Here is a 21,474-nt window from a genome sequence, read left to right as displayed (position 1 = left end):
GGCAGGGCACGGAGACAGATGTAGAATCTTTCATCACGGACCTGAACCAAAATTCCATTAATCTAGAGTTTGTAGGTCATCATAGCAGAGTGACTATAGACTTTTTGGACATTCGGGTCAAACCGATAGGAGATAAGCTGGAGACTTCAGTGTTCCGCAAAGCTACTGCTGGAAACACAGTGCTCCATGCAGAAAGCGCCCACCCGACTACATTGATTAGAAGCATCCCCTTTGGGGAGTTCTTTAGAGCAAGAAGATCATGTAGCAATCAGGAGGAGTATGAAAAAATTGAGAAGGAGATGACGTGTAGGTTCATCCAAAGAGGATACTCCCCGGCTGTAATAAAGGGGGACTCATCTAAGGCAAGGAAGCTAGACAGACAGAAGATCTTGTTTGAACCATCTAGAACTAAACAAAGGAAAAGACTTAGAGAAGAGAATGAAAATCAAGTCAATGCTAGATTTATAACAACGTTCAATGAAAAACATAAAGAAATAAGATCTATTTTAAACAAACATTGGCATCTAGTGAAAAATGATCCTGTGTTTGGTCCCAGAATGAAAAGACACCCTGACATTACCTATAAAAGATCAAAATCACTGAAAGATTTGGTCGTAAGGAGCGAATACCAGGAAGAAAAAAAGGGCGAGCTCGTATTTGGTTACATCAGAAACCAGGTTTTAAAAAAATTTCAAAATGCAAAGCATGCCAGCATGGCAAGAATTGCACTGATTTGAAAACATTTTTTAATAAAACTGTAGTGATTAAGAGTTTTTTGACCTGTAGATCGAGCTTTGTTGTTTACTTATTACGATGTCCCTGTCCTAAAGTATATATAGGGAGTACAACTCTCCCTGTATATAAACAAATTTTACAGCATAGGAGGGCAATCGTAAACCAAGACAGAACATATCCAATAGCACGACACTTTGAGACCCATCACCAGAGTAACCCTGTGTTTTTGCAGTATTCCTGTATAGCTGAAGTCCCCAGGAAAAAAAGAGGAGGGGACAGGGAAAAGGAATTAAGGAGACTAGAAACGTATTTTATTCTAGAATTTAACTGCAAAGAACCACAGGGGCTAAACGTAGATGAGGATCTCTATACATGTCTGTCTTGAAATACTTGAAGAGAAACAGATAATAGGAAACTGCACATGAGGTAAACCATTGAGGATATGGTTTTTCCTGCCTTTTTTTTTGTTTTTGTTTTTAATGGTGAATATTTATCAGTATAGAGGTGAACTCGACACAATAAATTGCTCTACCGAAAAAAAGCACTTTATTTTTGTGGTCTAAATATTTGTAAATATGCATGTATGTATGACAATCATCCCTATTAGTTTTATTTAATTGTGCCGGGTTGAAGGAAGTAAATAGGCATTTATATCTGATAACTGCCTAAGTTTACATAAGCACTTGCACTTTAAATTTGTGATGCTATTTATCATTAGGAAAATTGTTCTGCTTATTTAATTTTTCTCTAAAATGTATTAAAAAAAATTGGTTTTGTTTTAATAGTAGAAAACCATGGTATGTTATATATATTAACAATCGGTACATGGTAGAGTGGGGATATTTTGCATAATTTGCACAATTGCACTTGCACTTTAAATTGCCAATTTTTGCACTAAAATGAAGTAGGCACTTGCCGAATATGAATGATAAAAACAAATAATATTTGCACTTGCATTTTAAAATTTGAATTTTCATAGGAATATATAGATACATCCGATCATGATTGACTATTAAAAATGTATGCAATTAGGGTATTCCTGCTATATAGAAAAAGTCTTAGTCATTGGAGTGTTGTAAAATATTCCTCCTTTCTTTTCTTTCTCTTTTAAATTTATAGAGAAGTAATACTCTTAAATATAACCTTGAAGAGAATATCATGAGAAGATAGGAATTTGTATAACATTCAAAAAACGTGTTAAAGAAACGAGGATTAACATGTTGAGAAATGGCGGCCAAAATGCAATAAGTGGAGCTCTTGGTATAATATGTTGAGTCCCTCTTTGATGTTGTTCACCAATTGTTGTGTATTTTACTAACAAAAAAAATGGCGCTCAAACATCGTGAACAAGGCAGCGTGAGTCTGCTGAAACGCGTAGATGTGACACCTCGTTCGCTGAATAAAGACCGAGTGCCCAGATTTAACCTGGAGTGCTGGATGTTTATTTCATAAAAGAAATGTACCTATAAATGTATATATATATATATATATATATATATATATATACATACGTGGTGCTGCCAATATCTATCAATAGCTATATATATATATATATATTCACTGAAAAAACCATAGGTTTCAGGCACGTTATTGTTAGGAATTAGCATTTAAAAAACCTTAGAAATCCACTGAAAAAACCATAGGTTTCAGGGGCGTTATAGTTAGCTGGACTTTTCATTCGTACAAAACCATAGAAATTCCACCGTTATAGTTAGTTCAGCTAACTATAACTCGCGCGCCCGCAATGCACTGCTGATGACATCACATATTACATCACTCATGACATGGTCAGTGACATCACTCATGACATCACTCATGACATCTCAAATTAGATCACTGATGACATCACTGATGACATCATCCAGTGAATGTGTGTTTTTCTGAAAATTAAATTTGTTTTATATATGTATATCTCAAGGTCGATGGAAGAATAAATGGGTATATAAGTGTCTAAATGGATGATTTGTTTTTGAAAAATTGATTGTATAACTGACTGATTAAGTGTATCTTAGTGAATACATGGCTTAGTGAGTAATGTTTAAATATGTAAATATCTGTATCATTCTCTCACTTTGTGTATAAGTGGCTGGTGAGTAGCTACATGAGTGTCTATATAGGTTATTAGTTGGTTTTTTGAGTATCAGTATGAGTGTCTGAGTGTCTGTATGGTTCGGTGGGGGGTATTACGTAGTGCATAGGTGCATGAATGAGTGACTCACTGTTTGTATGTGTTGAAGACAGCATGTGTGCAGGACTGTATGGGTGGATGAGTGTGTGTATGGGTGTGTTAGTGAGTGAATGACTGTCTTAATAGTGTCTTTATGAGTAACTACATATGTTTTAAACTAGTATAGGTGACTAGTATAAGTGAGTATTGGTGTATATAAGTGAGTATATGTGAGAGTGAGAGATTGGAAGAATTCCTGTATGAATAAGTATGTGTTTCTATAAGTGATTGTTTAAAAGACCAAGTATGTGTAAGTTTCTGTAGAAGTAAGTGTGGTGGTGTGTGTATAACTGTATATGCAAGTAAATGGATGTTTGAGTCTTTATTAGCATGAGTGACTATGTGTGTGAGTAACTCTATGGATGAGTGGCGTTGTGTAACAGGATGTATAGGTGTATGAGTACATATGATGAGTGAGTACATGTATGAGTGACTGTATAGGACTGTTGGTGAATGAGTGGATGTGTATGTGGATCTTAGAAAAACTGAATAGGTTTTAGTAACTGGTATTGGTATGTCCATTGTTTTGAAAATTTTAGTTTCTATTTTTGAATGTGTGTATCAAAGGTTTTATATGGGTGAGAGGAGGTCTGCCACTCTATCACAAGGATGATGTCATCAGTGATGTCATTTGAGATGTCATTAGTGATGTCATCAGTGATGTCACTGACCATGTCATGAGTGATGTAATATGTGACGTCATCAGCAGTGCATTGCGGGCGTGCAAGTTATAGTTAGCTGAACTAACTATAACGGGGGAATTTCGATGGTTTTGTACGAATGAAAAGTCCAGCTAACTATAATGCCCCTGAAACCTATGGTTTTTTCAGTGAATTTTTAAGGTTTTTTAAATGCTAATTCCTAACTATAACGCGCCTGAAACCTATGGTTTTTTCAGTGAATTTCAAAGGTTTTTTAAATGCTAATTTCTAACTATGCCTACAGAGATAGGACACGTAAAGAAAGAAAGAAAAATGCACAGAAAGAAAAAAAAGAAATGCAGAAAGAAGCAACAGAAGTCCTCAAAGACGAAGAAAAGTGCAGGAAGAAGGATAACGTGCAGAAAGAACAAACAGAAGAGCAGAAAGAAGCCTTGTTGCAAAATCATCCTGTACCCTCAACTTTTTCAGATGGATACTGGTGGTAACAGAGTCTGACTAACCAGTCCTAGAGCGAGTGCTATGTTAAAAGCCACTTAGAATACAGTGAAAACACCTTCATACACTAGGGAACACTATGCGTTGGGGTCCCCCTGTGATTAGCATGACCTCCTCTGTAAGCCCCTAGTACAGAGGTCTTCAAACTTTTGGATGCCGAGACCCTCCTGTCAAAATTTCCAGGCATAAGGACCCCCTCCTGACAAAAATTCCTCGACTTGGTACTCCTCATCACCGACAACCACAAACGCCCCCAGTTCCCATGGCAAATCATTTTTACAGTGGGGAAATATTATTAAAGAATGGGACCGCCCGCTATGTATGCGACGGTCCCGCATGTACAATTAGGATGCGCCCGCCACGTTGGCGGGCGCATTCCGCATTTTTTGCATTGCGGCGGGTGTTGCTGTCAGAAGCACCCGCCGCAATGCATAAAAGGCATCTGTGCATTTGCATGCACAACGTGGCAGGCACCACGCGGAGCCTGCCATGTCGTCCCCCCAAGTTTCCCCCCCACCGCCCCAACATCCTGGGGGCCCGCAACGGGCCCCCAAACCGATGAATCCGCATGCCTTTCTGTGGCGGCAGCACTGCCACGGAAAGGCTGCTTCTCGCTGACATTGTAATATGGATGGCGGTATCTAGCAGACACCGCCACCATATTCAACCCTTTTCCGCCCAGTCCGCACGGTCTTCCCGTCGGCCGCGGTACCCCCCGCCATCATAATATGGCGGAGGGGAAATAGGAGACGGCCGGGGGATGATGTTGGGCGGATCGCCACCGCCATGCGGGCGGTGGCGATCCACCCGACATCATAGTAGACCCCATAGCGTTTTTCTTACATTTAACCTGACTCTCTTGGGAATGCATTTGACCCCCTTCAACCATTGCCAATCCCTTTATTCTCTGTGAGGTTTCTTCCGTCTGAGTGCAATCTATCTCCACCACTATGTCTAATGTTAAATTTATTGTGAAATATGAGTAAATTTTTTTCCTGCACCTTTTTGTTATTTGTTTGCTGAACTACCACGTTTTTTAATAACTTGTCAGTAAGGAATTACATCTTTAAACAATCTTGATGCTGCCATGTGGCTATGAACTGGTTCCCCCACAATTTATCTTCTGTTTATAAACTTGTGCCGCTCTACAACGTATTTTTCTTTTGCAATGATTGAAAAAAAATGTATATACAGCTAACTATAGGCGATAAAGTTCCTCATTTGTTCTCTATCAGTTAAGGAGGTAATTGTTTGAAATTGATTGCTTTCTCTTTTTTTGTAAACATACCTACATTAACTATTACATACACATCAAAACAGTCCCTCCATTTCTTACAAATAAGTGCAAACGGTAAAATGTTGGTGGTGCCATCGTACTTTACAGCATGACACTGTGTGGATCCCCAGTGAGTTATGGTTTTCAGCCCCTCCTGCCTCCTATACCTTTCTCCCAGTTTTCAGTTTGATATTAATGATCATCCTTTTTCTTAAGTTAATTCCAAGGTTCACTATCTCAAGAAAGTGCAGTCTCTGTGTGATGCGCAACACTACGCTTTCCTCACTATGGCAAACATAAGGACACCTTTTCTTAAATCATCACTGGGTAATTCAAATGCCATAAAACTATGCACCAAATTGCCACAAGCCTGCGTAGATCGCTCTTCAGGTTGCTATTTTCACAAATGATGTGTGTGCAGCAGCTTGCTAGAAATCCCATAGCTTCAGATATGCGTGCCTTCAAAAAATGCCTCCAACACAGTATCATGTTGTACATTTGCACTTTTTGAATCAAAAAAGAAATTCCCATCCTTCGTGTGTGTGTGTGTGTCTCTGAGGGGTTAAAAGCCAGCTTGGAAGGCGGGGAAAGAGGCAGCTTTACTTACAAGTTTTGTGAAGCTCCAGTTGCCTTGGAAACCAGGAAACAGCCGGGAGATCGGATTTCAGAGGCAGCCACAAGGAAGAAGCGCGAAGAGGACACCAGCTAGAACAACGCAGCAGCAACGAGCAAGTCCAGGAAAGGTAACAGGAACAAACAAATACTGAAGCACTCCAGCGCCGTTCACACTCCGCAGGTGCATATTTATGGCCCCAGTTCCCGGCATTTCCTGGTGTGCATCCTGCAGTTTCTCTGATTGGAGGACAGTCGCCTGTCTGCCAATCAGAGAGCTCCTTGTGATGCACTGTTTGGAATCCAAAACGAAGGGTAAACGTTTTGGATTTCAGAGTCAGGCAGTTCCAAGCAGAAGTGCGGCCGGAAGGCGCGACCCCCTTCCCCCGACTCCACGCCCCCCCTGGGGGTCGCGCCCCACAGATTGAAGACCCCTGCCCTAGTATATAATAGGGCAGGGGGATTAAAACTACCTCTTAAAACGCGCCACAGGGCGTGTTAGCACACGTCACCTCAGGCCCCGTCCCCTCCCTACCCCACTGTGTAAACACGCCCTGTGGCCGTTTTAAGTTGGGAGATTAAGTCCCCTTGAATCCTGAGGGTCCCTAGGGTCCAACTAGACCACTAGGTACTTCCAGTAAGCGCCACAGAGCTGTGTTGCAGAGAGATGTAAAAAGGGGCACGGCCTAGACCACCTCTCTGCAACGCAGTGCAGTGGCGCTTACTAGAAGCACCTGGTGGGCTAGTTGGCACCCATGGTCCCTCAGGATTGAAGGTGAATTATTTCCCCAACTTAAAACATGCCACAGGGCGTGTTTGCACACGTTAACTCAGGCCCCGTCCCCTCCCTTCACCACTGTGTAAACACGCCCTGTGGCCATTTTTAGTTGGGAGATTAAGTTAATTTGAATCCTGAGGGTCCCTAGGGTCCAACTAGCCCACTAGGTACCTCCAGTAAGCGCCACAGAGCTGCGTTGCAGAGAGGTGTAAAAAGGGGCACAGGCTGCACCACCTCTCTGCAACGCAGCGCAGTGGTGCTTACTGGAAGCACCTGGTGGGCTAGTTGGCCCCCAGGGTCCCTCAGGATTGAAAGGGAATTATTTCCCCAACTTAAAACGCGCCACAGGGCGTGTTTGCACACGTCACCTCAGGCCCCGTCCCCTCCCTTCACCACTGTGTAAATGCATCCTGTGGCCGGTCTAAGTTGAGAGATTAAGTCCCCTTGAATCCTAAGGGTCCCTAGGGTCAAACTAGCCCACTAGGTACCTCCAGTAAGTGCCACAGAGCTGAGCTGCAGAGAGGTGTAAAAAGGGGCGTGGCCTCAGAACACCTGTCTGCAACGCAGCTCCCTGGCGCTTACTGGAGATACCTGTTGGGCTAGTTGGCCCTCAGGGACCCTCAGTATTGAAGGGGAATTAATTCCCCAACTTACAACTCGCCAGGTGGCGTGTTTGCAGAGTGCTGCAAGGAGGGGGCGTGGCCTCCGGCGCGATGCCGTTTTTTTTTTTTTAAGAAAGAGGGCTGTGTGGCCCCCCTTCTTTTTCAAATTTATTGGCTCAGGGGACCTCATCCCTCAGGGCCTGCCTCCTAATTTAGTTTTTTTTAAAATTTGGAAGGGGCCCGCGTGGCCCCCCTCCAAAGGCCTTAATCGGCCCCAGGGACCCCAACCTCGGGGCATGGCCTTTTTTTTAAAATTCTTTAGGAGGGGGGCTGCGTTGCCCCACTCCTCAGGCCACTTATGGCCCCATCCCCCGGGGCCTGCCATTGTTTTTTATTATTTAAAAAAATATATATTTATAGAAACACCTAGGACATGCTGGACAAACCGTTCGTACCTATCACCATGACGAATTGCGTGAAATTCATTAAAAGGCGACTATGCATACAATGAATCCACGTGGAATGTATTTACACCGCTAGTGAAGCTCTGACGTGTCTGATGTCCTACCGTGCCTAATCCCGGCACCCCAGCTAGTGGGTACTCTCCAAGTAGACACCCTTGTCGTTTATTTATACAAACATGGGTAGCTATTCACGGGCACATTTAATGCACACACACACCAAGCCATTCAAAGGGGATTAGACAAAAATTCGACAAAAACTATGCAAGAAACCCCCCTCACGGTTAATAAAACACACATCCACTGCCGGATGTGTAATACTTTTTATTTTACTCTCTGGAAAGGAGACGACCCTCACTTGAGAGTAACAGCGCGCTCCTGGCTGAGCCCAATGCTGTGTTACACCCACCAGTGCCTGCCGAGTGCCACACACCTCTGTGTTGTATTCCACCAGCTAGTGCGTATGCTATGACACTCTCTAGCCCATGTGCACTGTAACACAACCCCGTGAATATGTCATGCCACACTTACCTTTGCATGGGTTATATTGCCCCATCTAACGTGCCTTCCTCGATGCCTCTGTTATAACGCACAGCGCTATGCCATACATATTACAATCTGGGATCCATAACTTTGTCACAGTGCATATGCAACGTTACACTCCCCAGCACATATTTTATATTACAACTTTAGAGACTAGTTAGGTTACACAACACTGCCATGTGCATATTACACTCGAAGGCGCATATCGCATAGCACGCACTAGTGCCAGTGCTATCTCGCGCTCTCCAATGAATCTGTCATTGCGCACAATGTATTGCATATTATATTTCACGCCCGGTTCATCTTATATCACACTTTTTGGTGCATAGTTTATACCATACACTATATCTAGTTTTCATTTTCAATCGTGCTCTCAGGGCTATGTTCTATATAACACTACGTTCACCTACCCTTTTCACGGGTATTACATTTTGCAATAGGGTTTGGAGGGTCAGGGGGTGTTTCTGCCAAGTGAGCCCGTAGTCACAGTCACAAAAGTCCTCTTCTTCCTGAATAAAAGTGAGATTATGCTGCATACTTGTTCATATTTTAAGTAGTTCGCACAGACACACGATTTAAAAACAATAAAGTTCCTAATACCCACCTTCTCTGAACAGTTAGCTTGCTGCCCCATTCCCCTCCTCCCTATCCTCTGAATCCATGGACTAGCCTACTCCCTCCTGCCATGCATGGTCTGATGTGCTGCCACCACCCTCCATTTAGCATGATGTACCAGTCCACTCCTCCTGCCCTCCATTGCCCAATTATATGCCCCATCATTGACCTCCTGCTTAGCCTCTGTGCTTAGCTTGCTGCCCCTATTCTCCTTCCCCTTGCCCTCCGATGCCTTTGTGCATGCCCCTGCTCCATCCTTTTTGCCCACCATGTTCCATGGACCTGCCACTCATATCTACTCTGAGAGTTCTTTTGAGCTGCCACTCCCCTCCCATCTGCCTAGCATTGTCAGATGACTGTAACCTGTCCCTGCCACCTCCACCTTGCCTGTCCACATGCCATGCCCCTATCCCCTTCCTCCTGTCCTCCATGGTTCATTTTACTGCCACACCCTTCTGCCCTCCCTGGTCTGTTGTGCTGCAACTGCTCCTCCTGCCTGCCCCGCGCGGTCTGTTGTGAGGCTCCTTCCTCTGAACTCTCTTGTCTGTGTCCAGGTCCTGACCTTCCCTTCTATCCTCCATGGTCCTTTGTGCATGCCCCTGCACCCTCATTCTTGCCCATCATAGCCATTGTGCTGCCACTAACCCTCCCGCTTGCCATGCATGGTCTTCTGTGCTGCCACGGCCCCTCCCACCTTCCCTGTGTGGTCAGCTAGCTGCCCCTGACCCCCTCCCCCCTTCCCTCCATGGTCTGTGTGTATGCCATCATAGTCTCACTGTTGCTCTCCATGGTGTGTCTTGCTTCTAGTGCCCATCCTGCCTGACCTCCATGGTCATCCTGCTGCTCCTGCCCTGCCTCCTTGCCCCCAGCCCTCTGTTTCCATGTGCAGACTCCTATTCCCTCCCTCCTGGCTTGTTTGTTCCATTGTAATGCCCCTGATCCGTCCCTCCTGCCCTTTATGGTCTGTTATGCTGCAGCTTTCTCTCCTGTCTGTCCATTATGGTCAGCTAGCTACCATTGCCTCTTTCCCCTCTGTTCTCTGTTGTCCATGTGCATGGTCCTGTCCCCTCCCTATTGCTTTCTATGGATTGTTGTGCTGCACTCCCGTCGAGCATGCCCTGTGTGGTGTATTGTGCTGCTGCAAACCCTGATGCCTGCCCTGCAGGGTCAGTTTGGTGCACCTCTCCATGTCCCTCCTGTCCTCTGTTATCCAAGTCCATGTCCATACCCCAATTCCTCCTGCCTTCCATGATCCAATGTACCATACTTGCGAACATTTTGAACTTGGTAAGAGGGAGATTTTGGAAAAAAAACTGGGGTATTGATTTTCCCCTTTGAGTTACATTGAAAAAGAGGAGATTGTAGACAGGAGACAGATCAAATAAAGCCCATTTGAGCTTAAAAACATTGGACGTTTCCTGGCTGAATCGGGTCTGTTGGCATGTATGGTTGTACTACCACTGCCTCTTCCTTCTGCCCACAATGGTCTATTAAATTGGCACAGCCTCTCTTGCCAGTCCTGTATTGTTGGTTTGTTGCCCATGCCCCCCTTTCCACTGCCCTCCATAGTCTGTTGTGCTGCCACGGTCTTCCTGCTTACCCAGTGTGGTCAAATTTTTGCCTCTGCACCCTCCTACCTGCCTTCAATTTTCAGAGTCCTTGCCCCTGGCCTCTGCCTCTCAACAGTATCCTAATGAACAACTAGATTGCTAACATTCTATATTTATTACAAAAGTGTGGAACGCCTGACGTCATCTTGATGTAATCAAAACTGTAATACCTAGAGCATTTCCTTTAGAAATTAAATATATGAGAGGGTCTTATTTGCATCAAAATTATGGTTAGTGCTCTAAAAAACTAAAATGAGGACATATTTTCTGAGTTTTCAAATAGCGACAAAGCACTTTTAAATTATTTGTTATCTTTATGTTTTTTTTATCCAGTTGACCACTTGATTAAATGTTGCACTTAGGGGAGAGGATGTTGGGTTACTTCCAGAGCTGCAGAATTTGCAACTGGGGAACTAGGTTGGAGTTTCTGCTTCAGCTCAACATTATGTGATTCTGGTCAAATCACTTAATCTCCCCATGTCTACAACCAAAATGAATTTGTTCTTGTGTGATGTAACCAATGCTTATGTAGAGCACCCCAATACCTGACAAGTCTGCACTATATAAAACTGCAAAAACACAAAGAATAAGTGTTTTACACACTTCTGTCATTGGGCTATACTTGGGCTACATCTGGGTGATATTTGGGCTACATTTGGGCTCTTTTGTCTCTGGTGGCCATCTTGGGAGATTTATTTGTTACGAAGTTTCCTAATTTCCTCATTTACTGCAGTCTCCTCAGTAGGAAATGCTTTCAGTTTTTTACTTTGATTCCATCAAGAAGACATTCAGATGCGTCACACACTTGCCATGAATTCAGAATGTTAGCACTCTAGTTGTTCATTAGATCACTGTAGTAAAGCTACTGCTCACCAGGAAGTCTGCTGCTGGTATTGAAATTGCATGTTTCAGTCTGCATGTCAGAATCTTTTAATGAAATAGAAGAGGATTTGAGAAGTCACTCAAAATGTGCCCTAATTTTTCTTTCTGCAGCACTAATCAGACTTCTATGGCAAAATGAACCCCGTCATTTTGTTCCTTTTTAAATTAAATGTTTTAAGAGTTACCACTGTATTCCAATCAAGATGGCTTCAGGTGTGCCATTCGTTTATCATAAGTAGGACTGTTAGCGCTCTAGTTGTTCTTTGGAACACTCTGGGAAGCTGCAGTAGAACACAAAGGAATCAACTGACAGTCTCTGCCCTTGTTGGATTTACATGTTTTACTGAGAATGTCAGACTTCATTCTCACATGACTGAGAAAGATAATGTGAATTTACAGAAAATATGCTCTCAATTTAGCTTATAGATCACCTTCCAAGCCTCTGCGGGAAAAGCATGAGAAAATATTTTTCTCTCAATCATGATTTATAATATCCCAGCAGAAGGCTTTTTCACATGGTAAAATCACCTTAGAACATACCACAATTCCTAAAATGAGTATGGTACCATCAACAAATGATTTATAATGTAACTAAATTCTTAAAACCTTCTATTAACCGCAATGCTTTTTAATGAGGTGCTATCATGTATATTGGTCCCAAGATGGCTGCCAATACTTCTTAGATGAAGTGCTGACAGCCAATCAGATCTCACGATGAGATGTGTGGTTAGGCTCCGCCCAGATATATATGTGGTTTTACTTTTGATTTTCTCAGGAACTACTGAACGGATTTACACCATTTAAGCAAAAGGCACGACTCTGAACCAAGGTCTACCTTTCTGCCTAATTTGGTGCTATTCCGTTCAGAAGTTCGTGCTGTAGCTGCGGCTAAAGGTCCTATGGGAAATTGCATGGGGAAAACACATTGTGGGACCCCCTTTTTTCTCAGCCCCCGCTACACGAATCATCCCGAGACTTTCAGGATAGTAGCGGACCAGAGCTGGCCAAAAGTTTTGAAAATTTCACGAAGATTCGTCAACGCGCGCCAAAGTTATTCCAAATAGAATGTTGCAGATTTCCTATGGAAAATAGGTCCTAACTATAACTACCTACAGGCGACTGCCAGTTGGTAATATATATAGGTTTCACACAGGTTATAGTTAGGTGGACATTTCACTCGTAAAAAAACAATGAAATTCCCCCGTTATAGTTAGTTCAGATAACTATAACTCGCGCGCCCGCAATCCACTGCTCATGACGTCACATATTACATCACTCATGACATGGTCAGTGACATCACTGATGACATCACTGATGACATCTCAAATGACATCACTGATGACATCATCCTTGTGATAGAGTGGCAGACCTCCTCTCCTGGCTTTTAACATAGCACTCGCTCTAGGACTGGTTAGTCAGACTCTGTTACCACCAGTATCCATCTGAAAAAGTTGAGGGTACAGGATGATTTTGCAACAAGGCTTCTTTCTGCTCTTCTGTTTGTTCTTTCTGCACGTTATCCTTCTTCCTGCACTTTTCTTCGTCTTTGAGGACTTCTGTTGCTTCTTTCTGCATTTCTTTTTTTTCTTTCTGTGCATTTTTCTTTCTTGCTTTACATGTCCTATCTCTGTAGGCATAGTTAGAAATTAGCATTTAAAAAACCTTTGAAATTAACTGAAAAAACCATAGGTTTCAGGCGCGTTATAGTTAGGAATTAGCATTTAAAAAACCTTAGAAATTCACTGAAAAAACCATAGGTTTCAGGGGCGTTATAGTTAGCTGGACTTTTCATTCGTACAAAACCATCGAAATTCCCCCGTTATAGTTAGTTCAGCTAATTATAACTTGCGCGCCCGCAATGCACTGCTGATGACGTCACATATTACATCACTCATGACATGGTCAGTGACATCACTGATGACATCACTAATGACATCTCAAATGACATCACTGATGACATCATCCTTGTGATAGAGTGGCAGACCTCCTCTCACCCTAATAAAACCTTTGATACACACATTCAAAAATAGAAACTAACATTTTCAAAACAATGGACATACCAATACCAGTTACTAAAACCTATTCAGTTTTTCTAAGATCCACATACACATCCACTCATTCACCAACAGTCCTATACAGACACTCTTGACATGGTCAGTGGCATCACTCATGACATCACTGATGACATCATCCTTGTGATAGAGTGGCGGTCGCGCAAGTTATAGTTATCTGAACTAACTATAACGGGGGAATTTCATTGGTTTTTTACGAGTGAAATGTCCACCTAACTATAACCTGTGTGAAACCTATGGTTTTTTAAGTGAATTTGCGAGGTTTTTTAAATGCTAATTCCTAACTATAACGTGTGTGAAACCTATGGTTTTTTAAGTGAATTTGTACGGTTTTTTAAATGCTAAGTTATGTATTTATTAATATATATATTTTTTTTTAAGGTTTTTCACCGTGCGCTTCGCACACCGTGCGCGCGCGTTGGGCACACAGTGCGCTGTGCGCACCGTCCACCGTGCGCGCACCGTGCGCGCACCCGACGAAAAAAAAAAAAAAGGAAAAAATTTTTTATTTCACCCATGGGGGTCCTTCTGTGACCCCCTGACAAAGGCAAGGGGGTCGGGAACTCTCTTCCCTGCCCCCTTTTCACGTTTTCCACCTTTTTTCCCCCTTTCCTTTTCAGTGTGAGAGACAAAATGGCAGCCGACACTTCCTGATTTCGACCGATTCGAATGTTGACTGACATCTAACAACCAATCAGAATTTTGCCCGCGCACGGCACCGTATAGATATTTATTTACTTTTAAATGCTATTTTCTCAGGAAATACTAAACAGATTGACACCAGACCTGCAAAAGGCACTTCCCTGACCTGAGGACTACCTCTCTGCCAAATTTCAAATAATTCTGTTCAGCCGTTCGGGCTGTACCTTCGACTAAAGGTCCTATGGAAAAATGCATGGGGAAAACGTGTTTTGGGACCCCTCTTTTTTCTCGGCCCCCGCTTGACGAATCACCCCGAGACTTTCAGGGTAGGAGCTGAGCGGAGCGCCCCATTAGTTTTGAAACTTTCGCGAAGATTCGTCAACCGGCGCCAAAGTTATTCAAAATAGAATTTTGAGATTTCCTATGGAAACACGGTCCTAACTATAACTATCTACTGGCGACCGCCAGTAGATAATATATATATATATATATATATATATATATATATATTCCTCACTCCTTTTTCCCATAGGTTCCCCGTAGGTATGCCGCATTTGACGAAAAAAGGCACGAACTCCACTTAATTTGTGCTATTTTGTTATTTATTTTCTCTTCTACTATTTAAAGTGACAAGTGCTCATTTTTTCTATAATGAAACTGGAAGACAGACTATCCATTTGTTTTCCTCATTTGCACAATTCAAAAGCCTCTATTGTAAAGAAGCGGTCTCCTCTTGGAAAAACAATAATCATTGTATAAATACCTCATGTATTCACCATTGTTTAGATTGGTTTACATTTTTATGGTTTTTATGATCGCATATATATATATATATATATATACATACACACATACACACACACACACACATCGATATATATATATATATATATATATATATTACTTCCACTCCTTTAACTTGCACTCGTTCCCGCTGCAGATAGGAGCCCAGACCGCGATTAGGTGCTTCAAAAGAATCTTTATTCGTCCGTTCTCAGGTATTTACACAGCCATTACGCGTTTCGAGCCCGTGGGCCCTTGATCACATGACGCTAGCAGCACTCACACCTGGGCATTTTAAACATTTTTTTCAAAGGTGCATTTTTTTCATTTTTAAAGTGACAAGGTGCTTTGTGGAGTTACCAATGGTATAGTGCAATGTAATGGTAATAGACATAGAAGATGCATTTATATCTCCTGTTTTCGACATCAATAAATAAATATCACAGTGATATATATATATATATATTATCTCAAAATTTCACGGTGCGCGCACGGTGAAAAACCTGAAAAAAAAAAATGTAATAAATACATAACTTAGCCTTTAAAAAACCGTACAAATTTACTGAAAAAACCATAGGATTCACACACGTTATAGTTACGAATTAGCATTTAAAAAACCTTGCAAATTCACTTAAAAAACCATAGGTTTCACACATGTTATAGTTAGCTGGACATTTCACTCGTAAAAAACCAATGAAATTCCCCCGTTATAGTTAGTGCAGGCAACTATAACTCACGCGACAGCAATCCTCTGCTGATGACGTCAGATATTACATCACTGATGACATATGTGTCCTTATGAAAAATAAATATTTGTAATATATGTATAGCTAAAGATTAATGGAAGAAGACATGGGTAAATAAGTATCTAAATACAGTGATGTAATATCTGACGTCATCAGCAGAAGATTGCGGTCGCGTGAGTTATAGTTGCCTGCACTAACTATAACGGGGGAATTTCATTGGTTTTTTACGAGTGAAATGTCCAGCTAACTATAACATGTGTGAAACCTATGGTTTTTTATGTGAATATATATATATATATATATATATATATATATTACCTACTGGCGGTCGCCAGTAGGTAGTTATAGTTAGGACCACGTTTCCATAGGAAATCCGCAACATTCTATTTTGAATAACTTTTGCGCCGGTCGACGAATCCTCGCAAATTTTTCAAAATAGGTGGGGCGCTACGCTCCGCTCCTACCCTGAAAGTCTCGGGGGGATTCGTCAAGCGGGGGCTGAGATAAAAGGGGGGTCCCAAAACGCGTTTTTCCCATGCATTTTTCCATAGGACCTTTAGACAGGGCTACAGCCCGAACGGCTGAACAGAATTACTAGAAATTTGGCAGAGAGGTAGTCCTCAGGTCAAGGAAGTGCCTTTTGTAGGTTTGGTGTAAATCTGTTCAGTAGATTCTGAGAAAATAGCCTTTAAATCAATATATATATCTGAGCCAGCTTACGGTGCGCTTACGGTACGCTTACCGTACGCGTACTGTGGCGTGCGCGAGCGCGATTCTGATTGGCTCTTAGATCTTAGTAAACATTCGAATCGGCCGAAACCAGGAAGCGGTGGCCGCCATTTTCTCTATCGCACTGAGAGTGATTTTTAAAATTTAAAGCCCAAAAACATGTAAAGGGGCTGTTTAGACAGCTCCCACACACATAGGCATGTTGAGGGAGTCCCCAAAGATCCCCCAAGGCCAAAAACGGAATTTTTATTTTTTTTGTAATTTCGCCGATTACGCTTACCGTACGCGTACGGTAAAAAATTATTTAAAAAAAAAAATCATCCACACTCTCTCCACCCCGTGTTTAATTGGTGGCCGAAGGCCACCAATTGTGCATGGCTTATCACAAATGAGATAAACTAAAAAAAAAATTCAAAAAAATAAAAATAAAAAATAATCCACACTCCCTCCACCCCGTGTGCAAATAGTGTCCGAAGGGCACCATTTGTGCATGGCTTATAAAATATACGAAAAATTAAAATATTACCTTTCAAAACGAAGTGCATCATATGTCCTCCATGTGCACACGGTGCGCGAAGCGCATCGTGCGTACATGGCCCATCTAGCGTAACGTGGGCACCCGGTGCGCGTAGCGCACCGCGTGCCCACCGTGCGTCCATGGCACTAACTGCGTAAAGTGGGCGCGCGGTGCGCGAAGCGCACCGTGCGCGTACAGAACGAACTGCGTTAAGTGGGCGCGCACGCCACGAATGGCGTAAAGTAACTTAGCATTTAAAAAAACGTACAAATTCACTGAAAAAACCATAGGTTTCACACACGTTATAGTTAGGAATTAGCATTTAAAAAACCTTGCAAATTCACTGAAAAAACCATAGGTTTCACACATGTTATAGTTAGCGGAAATTTTACTGATAAAAAACCAATGAAATTCCCCCGTTATAGTTACTGCAGGCAACTATAACTCACGCGACCGCAATCTTCTGCTGATGACATATGTGTCTTTATGAAAAAAAAATATTTGTAATATATGTAGAGCTAAAAATGTATGGAAGAAGACATGGGCAAATAAGTGTCTAAATACAGTATTAGCATCAGCAGAGGATTGCGGTCGCGTGAGTTATAGTTGCCTGCAGTAACTATAACGGGGGAATTTCATTGGTTTTTTATCAGTAAAATTTCCGCTAACTATAACATGTGTGAAACCTATGGTTTTTTCAGTGAATATATATATATATATATATATATATCCTGCAAGATGTGCTGGTAGCGACATTCAGCAAAAGCCTGTAAGACATGCAGTTACTGGTATCTGCAGGCAGCATTATCTTGCAAGGCATGCAGTCACTGGTAGCGACAGTCAGCACCAGCCTGTAAGATGTGCAGTCACAAGTAGCGACATTCAGCACAAGCCTGTAAGACGTGTAGTCACTGTTAGCGCCATTTAGCACAAGCCTGTAAGACATGCAGTCACTGGTATCTGCAGTCAGCACCATCTTGTAAGATGTGCAGTCACTGGTAGCGACAGTCAGCACCAGCCGGTAAGGCGTGCAGTCACTGGTATCTGCAGTCAGCACCAGCTTGTACGACGTGCAGTCACTAGTAGCGACGGTCATCACAAGCCTGTAAGGCATGTAAGGCGTGCAGTCACTGGTATCGGCCGTCAGCACCAGCTTGTAAGTTGTACAGTTATTGGAAGAGACAGTCAGCACCAGCCTGTAAGACGTTCAGTCTCTGGTAACAGTAGTCAGCACCAGTCTGTAAGATATACAGCTACTGGTAGCAGCAGTCAGTGCCAGCCTGTAATATACATCTATTGATATTGATAGATGCCATGAGTACCATTCTGCCTTTTTTAAAAAAAAACCAATTAATTGGTAGGGGAATTCAACATTTTATTGTTCAATAAAGACATTTAAACACTGGCAGCAGCAGTCAGCAGATTGCAATTTAAGAATTTGAAACACTGGCAGCTTCAGAGAAGAACACACACACAAAAGGCTTCATTCAGAACCTTCTGCAATTTACAAAATGCAAACACTGCAGGCTACGTTCAGTAAAAGTCTGCAATTTACGACACACAAACACCGAGGGCTGCAGTCAGCCTCAGTCTACAATTTATTACAGTAAAGCACTCTCAGTTGCATTCATTACCAGTCTTCAATTGTGACATTCAAACACTGGCAGCTGCATTCACGAGCGCTCTACGTTGTACAACACAGAAACTTTTGTGGCAGCATTTAGTGCCAGACAGAAATTTAAGCTCTGCCTGTTATATTCCTCATCAGTCAGCTAATTTAGACTGAACCACTGACATCCCAAGATAGAAGCAGCTGAATAAATTGGGGTCTTAACAGTGGCGGCTGAACCTTGCTGTTTACAAAAGAATTCCAAGTCCTGGTTCTTGCAAAGAAATTTACTTGACAAGGAAAACTCAAATGCAATCTCTTCACATCTTGATTAAAGTAACCTCTAAAATGAAACATTTCAAGTCAGCAAATTATTTCACAGGCATGTCCTGTTATGCCACCTGGTAGACCTGCCAGCCTTAGAGTGGTCTTCCCCCAAATCTTTTTCTTATACCCTCTTATTTTTCAGAATTTGTTTTTGCTGGCATAGTGCTCTGTGTACTTTACCACTGTTAACAAGTGTGCTAAATCCCTAAACATGGTAAAATTGTCTTACACTTGATTGTCCTATTGGAGCGTTGTTGTTGGACATATGTAATTGACTTATAAGTCCCTAATAAAGTGGTATACCATATACCCAGAGCCTGTACGTTAAATGCTACTACTGGACCTTCAGCACTTATTGAAACCCCCTTTTTTAAGGTCTGTTTATTGGCATTTTACACTTTTACAAATTACCGCAGTGTGTCACCTTATAATAAATTTGGAACACAACTAACTTATTTTCAATGGTTAACACTGTAGATTGGTCATCTCTGAATATTACCATCAATCCACACAGTTGCTGGTCTCAGTAGATCTCCCCTTGCTTAGATGAAGGTAGGTATGCAGACAGTACCATGAGAGAAATAATATAACATTTGGGGGAAAGTTAAGTACCAATCATATAACAAGTAGTGGGAAAATATAGAGCAACAAAAATACAAGGACACAGGGTAAACATGCACAGAGAAAGGACCGAATCAACTTTGTGCTGCCGACAGTTGGTACAGGTAGGCAGTGACCATCCGTTATCAGGGGAGCAGGTGGGGGTGAGTGGCCCGGCGTCCACCTCTGGGCGGTTCCCTCCCAGTGTCAGAACAGATACCCCTTCCGGCCAAAACTACACCGTCTGTCCTGCATGTTGAGCGAGGGGATCTGTACTCCTCCGTTTGCCACATCTGAACAGTATACCAGAGCTAAGATCCTAGGGGTGTTCCCCAGCTCATCTCTCAACTACCTCATCTCCTCAGTACCCCGGTGCTACAACCTTTCCCTCCCCAAACGAGTCATCACTTATCTCTGGGTCGTCCCGGGGCCATTCTCCAGGTGTTCCCACGCTACCAATACCTCAGTCGATAAATCAGCTATAGGGCGGATTTTCACCCCTCTAGCCTCCTCCCTGACCAGCGCCCTTCCCTCAGCTCTCGCCCACTGGGTCACGGCTGCCCTCCAAGTTTGAACCCTCGGACCAACTGCAGATTTCCAGGTCATAGCTATGCACCTTCTGGCTAACACTAGGACAGGTATATAAGCCTTGTGCCAACATTTCGCATGCTCGGCCTCAGAAATAGCCCCAAAACAGAAGCTTCCAAGGAACAGGGGAAGCAGCGTCCCAGTGTAGAGTCAGAGGCATTGAATTCCGCCTCCCAATAGGGTCATAGGTGGGGGCAATACCACACCATATGGACAAAATCAGCGTCCAAATGTCCACATCTAGGGCAGGAGCACGATTCGCCTCAATAAACCACCTGGATTCTATGTTGTGTCATATATGTCATGTGTACATAGTTAAAATGGAGGTATTTCAACCTCGTGTTCCTGGAGATTTTTTTGGGGGAGGCTAATATTCTCTGCCACTCTGGGTCCGATAGCTCTTGCTGTAAGATCCTTACCCATCTGTCCTGCAAAGTAGTTAAGAGGATGCAAACCATTGCCGAGAGAGATGGGTAAAACGAGGTCACCAGGTGTCTAGTTGTGCCAATTGAGACCAATAACTGCAGGATAGCATTGGTTCCTCCCACTCCCCGGCTCATAGATCCCAGAACTTACGTGTCAGTGCTTTATATGTAAGAAACTGGCCTGATGGCAAATTAGAATGCTTCATCAGGTCCTCCAATGGTATTACGGTCAGTCCCTGACCGTAGCCCCTTAAAACAGGGCTGCCATTGCAATCTAAATGCAGTTTTAAACTGCCAATTCGACTTTACAAAATAGCCCCCACTAAGCCTTAAACTCCATGTTTATTACATATGTCACCCATAATGTAGGCCCTAGGTTGCCCAAATGACAGGGTGCTGTAATTAAAAGGTTGGGCATGTGTTTTACACTTTACGTGCCCAACTCCTAAATTCGTTTTTCACTTCTGTAAGGCCTACCTCTCTCATAGGATAGCATTGGATTGTCTTATTAGCTTTAATAAGTGTTAACTTTTGATTGGGAACAGGTGAACATTTCATGTTTGGTGTCTGGGATATTGTAATTCAAAACCCTCTTTAGTGGTAAAGTCGCTTTTAAGTTACAATTTTGAAAACACCACTTTTGGAAAGTTGGTATTTTCCTGCCATAGCTATTTGGTGCCTGTAGCCTTTTTCTGGGTCACATGTCTGGGTGTTGTTGGCAGTTGGACTTTGTTTATTTCTCCCTGACAGCCACATAATAGAGGGATGAGGTGAGCCTGGATGTGCCATCACTGACAGGATGAGGGCAGAGCTGGGCAGTGCCCCACTTGCACCTGTAATGGCTGTGCCCTGACTTCACACAAAGTACTTGTCACACTGCATTGTTCTTGCAGCCAACTTGAAGCCAGGGCAGGGGAAGCAGGAAACTCCAAGCACTT

The sequence above is a fragment of the Triturus cristatus genome, chromosome 7 (assembly GCF_964204655.1).
Source record: "Triturus cristatus chromosome 7, aTriCri1.1, whole genome shotgun sequence".
Lineage (NCBI taxonomy): Eukaryota > Metazoa > Chordata > Amphibia > Caudata > Salamandridae > Triturus > Triturus cristatus.
The sequence above is the reverse complement of the archived record's forward strand: the minus strand, read 5'-3'. Positions refer to the sequence as shown.